We start from the raw sequence: 13,383 nt of genomic DNA, 5'->3' as shown, positions 1-13,383 counted from the left end.
AAACGCCTCTTCGTCGCTTGTCTGATCTGGCTTCCTTGTGCCCGTTCTCAGCCTCCCTTCTGCCCAGGAGCACGCCGGAAATCCTGGGTACCTTTGAAAAACGCCTCTTCGTCGCTTGTCTGATCTGGCTTCCTTGTGCCCGTTCTCAGCCTCCCTTCCGCCCAGGAGCATGCCGGAAATCCTTTGAAAAACGCCTCTTCGTCGCTTGTCTGATCTGGCTTCCTTGTGCCCCCTCTCAGCCTCCCTTCCGCCCAGGAGCACATAAGAAAGAATAGCTCCTTAAAAGAAATGGCTGGTTATAAATTTGAAGCAAGCGAATATATGCGGACTGGTTAATCTTACACCAGAAAACAAGGAAAAGACCAATGAAGATTAGACACAGAAAGAGGACTCAAGAACTAATCTGAAGTGGCTATCACTGGTCAAAGACAATAAAACAGACAAACATCAAATATTCTAAAATCCATTTATTTATAATGATGTATGGTACCCTCCATCCACCTTATGGTCACATCAAAAAACAATCCTTACTAATCATCTTTGGAGGTTACTAGGACATCAATTCATTTGGAAAACCGATGAACAACAACAACAACAAAAAATCAATCACTTATCCTGTCTTGTGTGCATAAAGGTAACCAAATAGTTGATAACAGAATTCTCTAAAATTAATCACAACCAGTAGGAGTTATGGGGAGTTCTAGTGGCTTAGTGGTAAGGAATTGTACTGCCAATCCAAAGGTCAGTGGGGGCTGTTGCCATATGCCGTGAGTTGCTTGCAATTCAAGCGACTCTAAGTACCACAGGCCTGAAACGTGATCTATCCTGTGCCAACTTTACTGTCTCTGACACACCTACCCTCATTACCCCAGTCACTGAAATCAATCTAACTCATCGATGGTCTTTCTTTCTCTGTCTCTCCACCCTTCCAAGAATGATGTTCTTCTCCAAGGACTGGTCCTTCCTTGCAATATGCCCAAAGTATGTCAGACAAAGTCTCAGAATCCTTGCCTCCAAGGAGTAGCCTGGTCTCACCCTTTCTAGGACAAAACCTTTTTGTTCTCCTGACAGTCCATGGAATATTTTAACATTCTTCTCCAGCACTATCATCCCTAGTCATTGTCTAGCTCTCTGACATGTAACAAGCAACTGCAAAGACATCCTGGATCAGGTGGACCTTGGTCTCCAGACTAACACTGTCTTTCTTCAGTACTCTAGAGAGATCCCTGAAGGCCAATTTTCCCAATGCAATTCATTTTTTCATTTCCTGGCTGTTGGTACTCTGGTGGTCTAACGACAAGAAGCAGCGCTGCAATCTCTAAGGCACGCAGTTTGAATCCACCAGCTGCTCTGTGGGATAAGAATGGGCAATCTCTTTCAATGAGATTAAATGCCTCTGAAAACCTGCTGGAGGGTCAGCTGTAGGTTGGTTCCAACCTCATGCTACAAACGACAACAGTAACAACCTAAATGTTGGCAGTCCAAATCCACCAGCTGCTACTCGGGAAACAAGGGGGTAATCTCCTCCTAAGCAATTTATTGCTTCTGAATGGATAAACAGAAGAATTTTGTAATCTTCACTATTAATTCTGTAAGCTTTATGAAATAATCAAGTAATAATTATTAGGGAACACTAAAACCATTAGATCAAAAATTGCAGGGAAATTTTTAATATATGGATTTGTGATGGAAGAACATGACTCAAAATGGCATGAGACACTGTGTTCTGTCAGTTATTCTTTTAAAATAAAAAAAATTAACATGAATCTTATCAAATGTCAATAGTTTACAGAAAACTTAAGGGACAGAGCAACATGCTAAAGGGATCTAGGTTATAAACAGCAAAACCAAAATGTGAAACGTTCTTTGGAAAAATTTATACAGAAACATCCTCAAAAAATTAACTTTCTTAAATATAAGAACCTTAAGGTAGAAAAGCAATGGTCAAGCAATTTAGCATCTTAAAAGTTCTCTATGCAGCATGTCCTGCAGGCATCAAGCACAACGCCCAAGAAGAGCAGCTAAGTAAAAGGGGTGGTGAAGGTGGAGAAAGAGAAGTGAGCTTAACCAACTGCAACAATGACATCAAAGTAAAAAATGGCAGCAGGAAAAGAATAAACCTTCAGACAAAAAAAAATGTTAAGAAAAGGGAGCGAAAGAAAACAGGCTAAAATGGCTAGTCAAAAAGCTAAAGAATATTTACCTGCAAAACATGGAGAAATTGGCAGGAGAGAAAGGAGTTAAGACTAATTAAAGTTAGCCATTTTTTATCAGTGGTCCCAGTATTTCTTTTATTATATAATTCAGAAGAATATTTTTATCAGCTTCCATTTTACAAATGAAAAGTTTTCAGTAACTCTAGAAACATTTTCAGGGAAGGAAAAAAATCCCACTTTATTTCATTTTTAAATATCAATGCTTTTAAGAGGTGAAATCACTGGCAGGTTATTTTTTTTACTGTGACTGTCTTGGGTAAAAATAACATTCCATGGGAGAGGGGGCCAGTTTTTACATTCCTAAAAGAAAGCATTCAGCATGCAAGGTTGTGTCATCTGCATAATGCAGGTTATTGCTGAGTCTCCCTCCAATCCTGATGCCACACTCCTCATAACTGAGTCCAGCTTCTCAAATCATTTGTTCAGCATATAGATTGAATAGGTATGGAGAGAGAATACAACTCTTGACACACTCCCTTACCAACTGCAAACCATTTACACAAGAGCCTCCTTCTGATCCAGGTATAGGTTCTGTATGAGCACAACCAAGGGCTCTGGAATTCCTATTCTTTTCAATGTCAGCCATAATTTCATTTGCACAGTCAATAAAGCACAGACAGACATTCTTCTGGTATTCCTTACTTTCAGCCAGGATCGATCTGACATTAGCAATGATATGCCTGGTGCCACAGCCTCTTCTAAATCTTGCTTGAAATTCTGGTAGTTTCCTATCTATGTACTGTTCTAGCCATTTTTAAATAATCTTCAGCAGTATTTTGCTGGCACGTATTATCAATGATACTGCTCAATAACTTCCACATTCAGTTGGATCACCTTTCTTGGGAATGGGAACAAATATGGACCTCTTCCAATCCAAAAGTAAAAGCTTAAAGTGAGGAGGGCTTGAAACACTTGCAGCAAGAAGATAAAGGAATGCAGCCTTCAGTATGGATTGCATCTCACTATCAAGAAAACAAAGATTCTTATCACTGGACCAACAGGCAGCGCCCTAATGGACGGAGAGGAAACAAACTGTTAACAGTTTCATCTTGCTTGGATCCACAATTAATACCCTTGGTAACAGTCAGGAAATAAATAGATGCACTGCACAGGGAAAATCTGCAGTTAGGAACCTTCCCAAATTACTGAGTAGTAGTGATGTCAGTTTGAAGACCAAGGTACGTTTGATTCAGGCCATGATCTTTCCGATTACTAGCTATGCATCCAAGAGCTGGACAATGAGTAAGGATGACAGAAACAGATGCCTTTGAGCTGTGCTGCTGGGGAAGAGCACTGAACATCTCATGGATTGCAAAGAGAATGAACAAGTATGTCTTGGAATTTTGTCATTTTTGCCTCCAAAGAGCATTCAGAATATTCCTTCTCTAAGTTCTATCTGTTTGTTCTTTTGGCAGTACAAAGGCTAGTCAGTATTATTCTCCAACATCACAGTTCAAAGGCGTCAAATTTTCTGTAATTCCTTCTCACTGTACAGTTCTCAGAAGTATATCAACCGAAAAGACCATGGCCTGGATCAGGCACACTCTAGTTTTCAAAGTGATATCACTGAATCTCAGTAATTTGGAGAGGTCCTTAACTTTAGCCTTTCCCAGTGCAATACATCTTCTGATCTCCTGACTGCTGGGTACCAAGAGCGTTGACTGTGGATAATAAAATGATAAAGTCATTGACAATTTCATTCTCTTCTCTCCTTTCATTCTTATCTCAACCAGTGGTGAGCATCTTTGTTTTCTTGATGTTGAGATGCAATCCATACTGAAGGCTATATTCTTTAATCTTCTGCACCAAGCACCATCAAGTCCTCCTCCTCTCTTTCAATAAGCAAAGCTGCATTACCTGCATAATGTAGGCTGCTGGTTAAGTCTTCATCTGATCCTGATACAACATTCTTCTTCCTAGATTCCAGCTTCTTGAATAATATGCTCAGCATATATATTGAACAGGAATGGAGAAAGGACATTATCCTGATGCACGCCTTTCTTAAATTTAAAATATCGCATGTTCCCTTGATCTGCTAGGAATAAGCACAATTAAGTGTTTGAGGATGCCCATTCTTCTCAATGTCAGCCATAGTTTGTTATAATCCACACAGTCAGATGCCTTTGTGTAATCACAAAGTACAAAGAGACATTCTTCCGATATTCTTTGCTTTTAGCCAGGATCCATCTGACATCAACAATGATATCCCTGGTGCCATTACCTCTTTTAAATCCAGCTTGAACTTCAGGCAGTGCTCTATACACAGTTCTGTTTTTGAAAGATTTTCAGCAATATTTTGTTTGCATGTGATATAAATGATACTGTTCAGTAAATTTCACATTCTGTTGGGCCACTTTTCTTAAGAATGGGAACAAATTCTCTTCCAGTCAGCCAGCCAGGCAGTTTTATCATTTAAGAATAATAAAAACAATTCTGTTTCTGCACACCTCTTTGGCAGCTGGTCACATAGTGAGGGTGGGGTAACGAGATTGCTCTAGCTTGTGACCTGTGTCTATGGTGTGGCCCAGCATGGCTAGCTGCTCGGGTGCATGGCACCTCGGAACTTGGCTCCATGGTACCGATAATGGGCTGCCCCTACAGCTCCTAGCCCAGGGCTAGGTTTTTCCTGATTTGAGAATGGCCACCACTTGCGATGAGCCAGTGGCGGAGATCGGTGTCGGTGCCTATGGGACAGTGTATAAGGCCCATGATCCCCACAGTGGCCACTTTGTGGCCCTCAAGAGCGTGAGAGCCCCCAACAGAGAAGGTACTGGAGGAGGCCCTTCTGTCAGCACAGTTCGTGAAGTGGCCTTACTAAGACAGCTGAAGGCTTTTGAGCATCCATCAGGGATGTATTCTGTCCCCATATCTTTTCAATCTGTATGCAGAACAGATCCTCTGAGACGCTAGGCTGTAAGAGGAGGAATGTAGCATCAGAATTGGTGGAAGATCATCAACAACCTGTGTTATGCAGATAACACAACCCTGCTTGCTGAAACTGAGGAGGACTGCAGCCTCCTATATGGATTGAAGCTCAACATCAAGAAAACAAAGATTCTCACCACTGGGCCAATTGGCAGCATCAGTATGGATGGTGAAGAGATTGAGATAGTTAACAGTTTTAGTTTACTTGGCTCCACAGTCAATACTCTTGGTAACAGCAGCCAGGAAATCAAGAGACGAATTGCATTGGGAAAGTCAGCTGTGAGAGACCTCTTGAGAGTACTGAAGAGCAACAACGTCCGGCTGGAGACTAAAGTGTGCCTGATCCGGGCTATAGTCTTTCCAATTGCGTGCTATGCATCAGAGAGTTGGACAGTGAATAGGGATGAGAGAAGGAGAATTGATGCCTTTGAGCTGTGGAGCTGGAGAAGAGTAAAAGCAAGTGGGAGGGGAAACTCAGGGCTTTTGTCCTTCACCACCTTCCTGAGGAGGGAAAAAGTCTCCACGCATGGAAATAATATAATAAACTCTCTTGAAATGTCAGACGTGTTTTTAGATTTCTTTGAGGGGCATTTCGTGGGCAGAACAAAACCAAGGTGACCCTGAGTGTTTGAATATGTGGATCAAGATTTAAGGACCTATCTAGAGAAAGCATCACCATCAGGCTAGCTAGTGGAAACCATCAAAGATCTTATGTGCCAGTTTCTCAGAGGCCTTGATTTCCTCCATGCCAATTACATCGTTCATGGGACCTGAAGCCAGAGAACATTCTGGTGACAGGTAGTGGGACAGAAAGCTGACTGACTCTGGCCTGGCTAGAATCTACAGCTACCAAATGTCACTTACACCTGTGGTAGTTACGCTTTGGTACCAAGCTCCTGAAGTCCTTCTCCATATGCAACTCCTGTGGACATGTGGAGTGCTGGCTGTATCCTTGCAGAGATGTTTCACTGAAGCCTCTCTTCTGTGGAAACTCTGATGACCAGTTAAGCAAGATTTTTTTATCTCATCAGGCTAACCCCAGAGAAAGACTGGCCCACCCCAAGATGTGTTTCTGCCCAGAGCAGTGTTTTCTTCCAGAGTGCCATGCCCAGTGCAGTCCACAGTAGTGCCTGAGGTGGAGGAGTCTGGAGCACAGCTGCTGCTGGAAATGCTGACTTTTAACCCACAAAAGCAAATTTCTGCCTTCCAAGCCCTGCAGCACTCTTACCTACAAAAGGGTAAAGATAATCCGGAGTGAGCTGTGAAGTAGTTGGAATAGGACCAAGCCAAGGGGGAGAAGCTATCATTTTCCATCTTTGGACAGTTGAGTGGAGAAACCCTCCTCCTCTCCATTAATAAGGCAATCTCTACTTGAGCCTCTGCCTTCATGCTACGGCTTTGGAAAGCCCCCCCACCCCAAACTTTTTAGAGAATATTTTGTTGCCTTAATGATGTCCTCCTACCCTTTGTTTTGAGACATATTCTTTCCCCCATGTCCCTACACTAAGGGGCATGCCTGTCTTCCCTAATGTGACACTGGGTTCCTACTGTATACAGGGAAAACAACAACAAAAAATAATAATAAAAAAACTCACTACTTTGATACTTTTCTATAATCTTTTCTTCCAACAAACAAGCAAGAAATGAAGCAAGTTCTCTTTTGCTACTGATCTTTTTCTTCTTCTTTAGCAATACACAATACTGCTTCAACTTTAAAATAAATTTCTTTTCAATACATAAAATTACAATAAGTATTTACTTCTCTGATATGTTAAGACATCAAGTGTGCAAAACTGAAAAATAAGTCTGGATTTATAATATCTTTAAAGAAACATTTCAACATTTCAACTCTGATAGAAAGTAAAACAACTCCATTTCAGAGAAACAAAAGGGTGAAAAGGAAGAATAATTGAAGCAAACATTTTGGTTCTTAAATAATTCAAGTGTCATACTGAACAAAACCTACAGAAAATAATGTAGTTCACTCATACTTTCGAATAATAATTTCCATGTACACCCCATTACACCTTACAAGTACACCCCATTATACCTTTCAGGATTTTCTAAAAGTAAAAACTACATAAAAGGATACAGATCAGTGGTTGCTAAGGGTTGAGATGAGGGGGAGAGATGTTAGTTATAGGAGCATGAAAGTATTATGGAGAGGAGTGATCAAACTGTTCATTATGCTCATTACATTAACAATTATACAATTATGTGTACTTATCAAAACTCATAAAGCTATACGATAAAAAAGGCGATCTGTAAACAAAATATGACTTTAAATATATTTGTCAGTATTTCACTTCTAGGAAATAAGAATTACAGATAAAAAATACTTTTATAGCTATTTCCCTTGTTATTTTTTTATAAAAGTTTGACTGAGAGACAATTCATAAGTTAGATAACTCACCAACACAAAGTGTACAGTTTTATGATTTTTAGTATATTTACAAAGTCGTACAATTAATTTTAGAACATTTTCACCACACCAAAAAGAAATCTCTTAAGTTTACTTATTATCTGTAGGTCACCTCTCCTTTCTCCCTAGGTTAGCCATATCTTAATAGAAGAAAAATTTTAAACAATTCTAAGAATAGGGAGATATTTCCATATAAAGGTCACATCAGACTATTATGCAATTGAAATGGTTTACAAGTAAGATTTTTACTAACAGAGGAAAGTACTTAGAAACTTAGACTGAAAAAAAAAATCAAGAAATAAACTTTACCTATGATATTAATCATGTTAAAATGCATAGAAATACACTAGAAGGAAATATGTTAAATATCATTAATAGCTATGGCTGAATAAAATTTCATAAATGATTTTTTAAAGGCACAGAAGTCAAGTTAAAAAATGTGGCTGCATTATCTGAATTTATGTAGAGAGTAGTTAGAGTGACCAAAAGTCAAAGTCATTGCCACCAAGTCAGAACTGACTCCCAGCTGACCTCCCCCCATCCGCATCCCCCCCGCCCATGGTTTTTCAAAGCTATAAATCGAATAGGAGGAAAGTGCTCTTCTTTCTCCTGAGAAGCCTCTAGTAGATTCAAACTGCCAGAAAAGACATGCAGTGGAACTCCCTACAGACTAAGCCAAAAGAGAACTCCCTTGATAAGGGTAGTAGATGGATACAAAGATTAGAATTTGAAAAGGACTTTAGGGTATATGGTAATAATAAATAAACAAACTCAGACCAGAGATTCTCAACCAAGAGTAATTTTGTCCCCCAGGAGATAATTACCAATGACTGGAGGTATTCCTGGTTGTTTTAACTTAAAGGAAAAAAGAGTGCTACTGGCATTGAGTGGATAGAGGAAAATATGTTGATACACATCCTACAGTGTATATGACAACCCACATAAGAAGGTGGTTCAAAATACAAATAATGCTGAAGTAGTGACACTTTGATCTGTATTTTCCAGTCACCACTAAGGCAATAGTGTGATGTTAGATTAATAGATACCTCCACCCACACTACTATTTATATTCTTTGCCTAGTCTTCCCATCTCAGTTTCTGTCGCTTCTATCAAGTTTTTCTATCTGAAACCTAGAGGACAACAGTCTTCTTTATCTACCTATATTCATCAGTCAGTAGGACCTACTGATGCCTCCTCCAAAGATAAATTCCAAACTATAACATAACCATTTATATCACCTTTTTCCATCATATGCCAAACCAAGGACTAGTTTTCATTTTCTTCAGCTTCCATATGAACGTGCATATGAGTAACTGATGGACTGTCTGTTCCACAATCAGCACCTGGTCTGGTTTTGACTACAGAGAGGAAGAAGAAAAAAACCAAAATGGATGTCAGAAGAACTATGAAAACAGCATTACAATGTTGAGAAGCCAAAACAAAAGGAAGAGATGTTGAGGTAAGGGAGTTAGTTGAACAGGAGATTTCAAAGGGCAGCTCTAAAAGATAAAGCAAAGTATGTGCAGGGAGCAGAAGCCAGAGAATAAAAATGCAAGAACTCATTTGACATTTCTCAAGCTGAAAGAACTGAAAAACAAATTCAAACCTCAAACTGCTATGGCATGCTGAGAGATGCTATGGCACAATCTTGAATGATCCAGGAGGCATCAAAAGAAGATGGAAGGAATATACAGAATTAGTGTACCAAAAAGAATTAGTTGACACTGAAAAATTTCAGAAGTACCATATGAACAAGAGCCAACGGTGATGAAAGATGAAGTTCAAGCAGATACTGGCAAAACATAAGGCCCCAGGAATTGATAGACTAGCAACTGACATGTTTCAACTAACAGATTCAGCCCTGGATGTGTTCACCAGTTTATTCTAGGAAATTTGGAGAACAGCTACCTGGCTGGAAGAGAGCATTATTTTTTCCCATTCCCAAGAAAGATGATCCAACAGAATGTGGAAATCATCTAACAGTATCAGTAATATCTCATGCAAGCAAAATATTAAAGATCATTCAAAAAAGGCTAGAACATTGCATTGACAGGGAACTACCAGAAGATGGTTTTAAAAAAGATCATGGTACCAGGGATATCATTGCTGATATCATAGGGATCCTGGCTGAAACCAGAGAATACCAGAAGAATGTCTATTGTGTTTTATTGACTATTCAAACATTTGACTACATGGGTCATAACAAATTACGGCTAACGTTGAGAAGAATGGGAACCCAATAACACTTAATTGTGCTCAAAAGGAATCTATACCTAGACCAAGAAGCTGTTACCTGACTGGAGAAAGGGAAGACTGCATTGTTCAAAATCAAGAATGGTGTGTAAGGGTTGTATCCTTTCTCCACACGTATTCAATCTGTACGCTGAACACATAATTTTTGAAGCTACACTCTATGAAGAACAGGGCATCAACTTTGAAGGAAGACTCATCAACAACCTGTGTTATGCAGATGACACAACTCTGCTGAAAGTAAAGAGAATAGGAAATGCTTGCTGCAGAAGATCAAGTACTATAGCATTCATTATGCATTGCATTTTAACAGCAAGAAAACAAAGGTTCTCACTACAGGACCAACAGTCAACATTATGATAGATGGTAAAAGGATTGAAGCTGTTAATGATCTTATCTTGTTTGGATCAACAATCCACACCCTTAGTACCAGCAGTCAGAAAACCGGGAGAGGTATTGCATTATGCAAGTCTGCTGTCAGGGACTTCTTCAGAATGCTGAGGAGCAATGAAGTAAGTTTGAAGACTAAGGTGTACCTGATTGAGGCCGTGGTCTTCTTAATCACCTGCTATGCATCAGAGAGCTGGACAATGAATAAGGGTGACAGATGAAGGATTGCTGTCTTTGAGTTGTGGTGCCGGAGAAGACTGCTGAATATCCCATGGACTGTCAAAAGAACAAACAGATATGTCTTGGAAAAAACACAGCCAGAGTGCTCCCTGGAAGCAAAGATGGCAAAACTTGGTCAGATAGCTAGGCAAGGCTATTCCTTGGAACGGGATATCATGCTCAGAAAGACAGAGGGTCAGTAAAGGAGATGAAGACTTCCAACAAGACAGACTGACACACTTACTTCAGTAATAGGTCTAGTGTGCCAGATATGATGAGGATGGTATAGGATAGAGCAAAGTACAGGGAGGCTGTTCACAGGGTCGCTATGAGTGATAACTTGACACGACAGCACCTAACAAGCAAACCAGAGAGCTCTGGTGGCTCAGTGGTAAAGAGCTGTGTTGCCAAACCAAAGACAGCAGTTTGAATCTGCCAGGTGACCTGTCAGAGAAAGAAGGGCTCTTCCCTTGAAATGTACAGTTTTTAAAAAGCTGCTAGAGAGTCACTATGAGCCAATTCCAATTTTATGCCATATAAACACCACCACCACACCATGATTAATCTAACCAGGATTATCAATAGCCTCTGAACTGACACTCCTGTTTCTCCTCTAATTCTTGACATTAAATCTTATACACAAAGAAGAAAGATAATTTTTTTGAATTTTTTTATAATTTTTTAAAACAACTGGCTTCTCTCTGGTATAGTCACACAACAGAATACTATGCTGCATTGAAAACCAAGGAACTCATGAAATATTATAAAAAAATGGGTGACCCTGGAGGACATTATGCTGAGTGAAATATCTTAGTCACAAACGGACAAATATTGCATAGGGCCACTGCTGTAAAATGGGACTGACATGGGGTTGAGGGAAATAATGTATACTGCACTGAAACAGATGAGGGAGAGAACGGTTTAAAAGGGATATATGAGTAGATTTTATTGTCATGACAGGAGTCCAGAATGAAGGCTGAGTGGACTTGTGGGGAGGGATTGTATAACTATAAAAGAATTTTACTTTTCTAAGAGAGGAGTGAATTGGGGGTCCGGGGATAGGCAGGGAGAAAAGTGCAACAATTAATGAATGGAAACTCTAAGTCTCTATAAACAATTCATTAAAATTAATTAAAAAAAAACAACAACCTGGTTTCTTAAAAAATATCTAATATTGTCCCTTCTGGCCAAGCACTCATTATCATATTATCCTAGGCTATAGTATTATTTTCTTAACTATTTTAAATTATTTTATCTATTCCTTACTTATTTTCCATCCTAAATTCTACTACTAACAGGAAATGTGTCCTTTTTTTACAGTACATTTCTCAAAAAAAAAAAAGAACCTTGCCTAATATGTGCCCTAAGTATCTATAAGGCGTACTGATAGTATATCTTAAAAAGCAAATCTCTTACAGTGATATTGGGCTTACATGTTCTACTAGGACCAAAAACAACTGCTCTTCTCCTGCAGGAAAGGGATGAAATCTCTACTGAAGTCAACTGATACTCACAATGTTAACCAAGAAACAAAAAATCTTGAGTCATGAAAGAAGGCCCTGCACCAGATGCTCCTGTGGCAGTCAGATCTGATTCTATGGTACACAACAAGAAAACAAACAAAAAAAAAAAGAAAGAAAGAAAGCAGGCCCTGGACAAAGAACTTAAAACAAACAAAAAACATCTTGCAAGTCTTAAAATGCTTCCAGTTTTCAAAGAAAAGATACCCTTTGCTCAACAAGCTTGCTGAAGGCTCAGTAAATAATTGTTGCCTTTTATCAACGGCATATAAGAGCTAGTTACACTGTTTCATTAATTATTTTCCATCATCTTGAGCTTTTAATAAAACCTTGTTTTACAGTTATAGTCTACTATCAATTATGCTGTGTAAAAATAAGCAGAATCTCTCTTCATAGTTGAGTTACAAGCCCCAACAGAATCCCTCTAAAGCCAGAATACTAATAATTACCAAAAAACCCCTCACACAAAGAAAAATTAGCTTCTTGAAGGAGTAACAACAGTAAGGCAAGTTATCTTTTTGCAGAGGGAGAGACTTCCACTAGTGCACATCTTTCAGAATTAAAATTGTTAAAATTATTACTTTACATAAGATTCCATTTTCACTTCTGAAAATAAATCTAACATTTAAAATGAATGGGATAGAGAAAGCAACAAAGGAGGAAGAAGGAGGAGTTCTAAAGGCAAACGAACTAAAACTAAGCAAGAAAATTAAGTGGAAGAATTAGGGTGGTGACATCAGAAAGTAAAGACTTTAAAAATCTTATGTGAGGTATTATCAAGATGAAGTACTAATTAAAACTCTAGACAATAAAAAAAATGAAAGCAGCAAAACTTAACTATGGTTTTTAATCTAAAAACTAGGAGCCAGTAATTAATACAGAGAATGCAGGTTTTACAATAATTTATGGAGTTAACCAGTACTATTAGGAAAAAGGTGTGTGGATGGAAAAAGTTGAATAAGGAGTTCCATTTTAGATATTTTAAACATGTAACATTTGTGAGACTGAAAAAAAAAAAAAAACCACCACCACAACAACCAAACATGTCCAACCCACAGATCTGGAAATAGGTTTTTGAGGTTTGGAGACAAAATGAGGAAAATCATGAGCCTCTCTGACTTCAACTGCACAAGTGGCTCCTTAAAAGAAATATGGGCAATCTCCCCCAAGTGATTTACAGTCTCAAGGGGGATAAGCTATGAATCAGTTCCAAATCAACAGCAACAACATCAAGTACACTTCAATCCTTAGTGATCCTATTAACCGGAAATCTGCAGCCTGCCTATCTTGTGCCATTCTCATCATATTTGATATGTTGTTGTCGTTGTTGTTATGTGCCGTCGAGTCGCTTGTGACTCATAGCGACCCTATGTACAACAGCCCTAAACTCTGCTCTGTCCTGTGCCAATCGCACTGTCTCTGACACTCCCATCCCGATTA

The 13,383-nt window shown here is 39.1% G+C and overlaps 1 protein-coding gene and 1 pseudogene across 2 annotated transcripts in view; one reads left to right on the top strand and one right to left on the bottom strand.

The window, feature by feature from the left end:
- The window catches only part of ZMYM4 (zinc finger, MYM-type 4), a 195,148-nt gene that overhangs the window by 171,033 nt on the left and 10,732 nt on the right, over positions 1 to 13,383 (bottom strand). The gene's annotated exons all lie outside the window — the stretch shown is intronic.
- LOC102847838 lies at positions 4,854 to 6,399 on the top strand (annotated as a pseudogene).

This window comes from Elephantulus edwardii, unplaced genomic scaffold, assembly GCF_000299155.1.
Source record: "Elephantulus edwardii isolate Elephantulus edwardi_28Jun2011 unplaced genomic scaffold, EleEdw1.0 scaffold00049, whole genome shotgun sequence".
NCBI lineage: Eukaryota > Metazoa > Chordata > Mammalia > Macroscelidea > Macroscelididae > Elephantulus > Elephantulus edwardii.
Note: the sequence above shows the minus strand (reverse complement) of the source record. Positions and strands in the feature narration are given on the sequence as shown.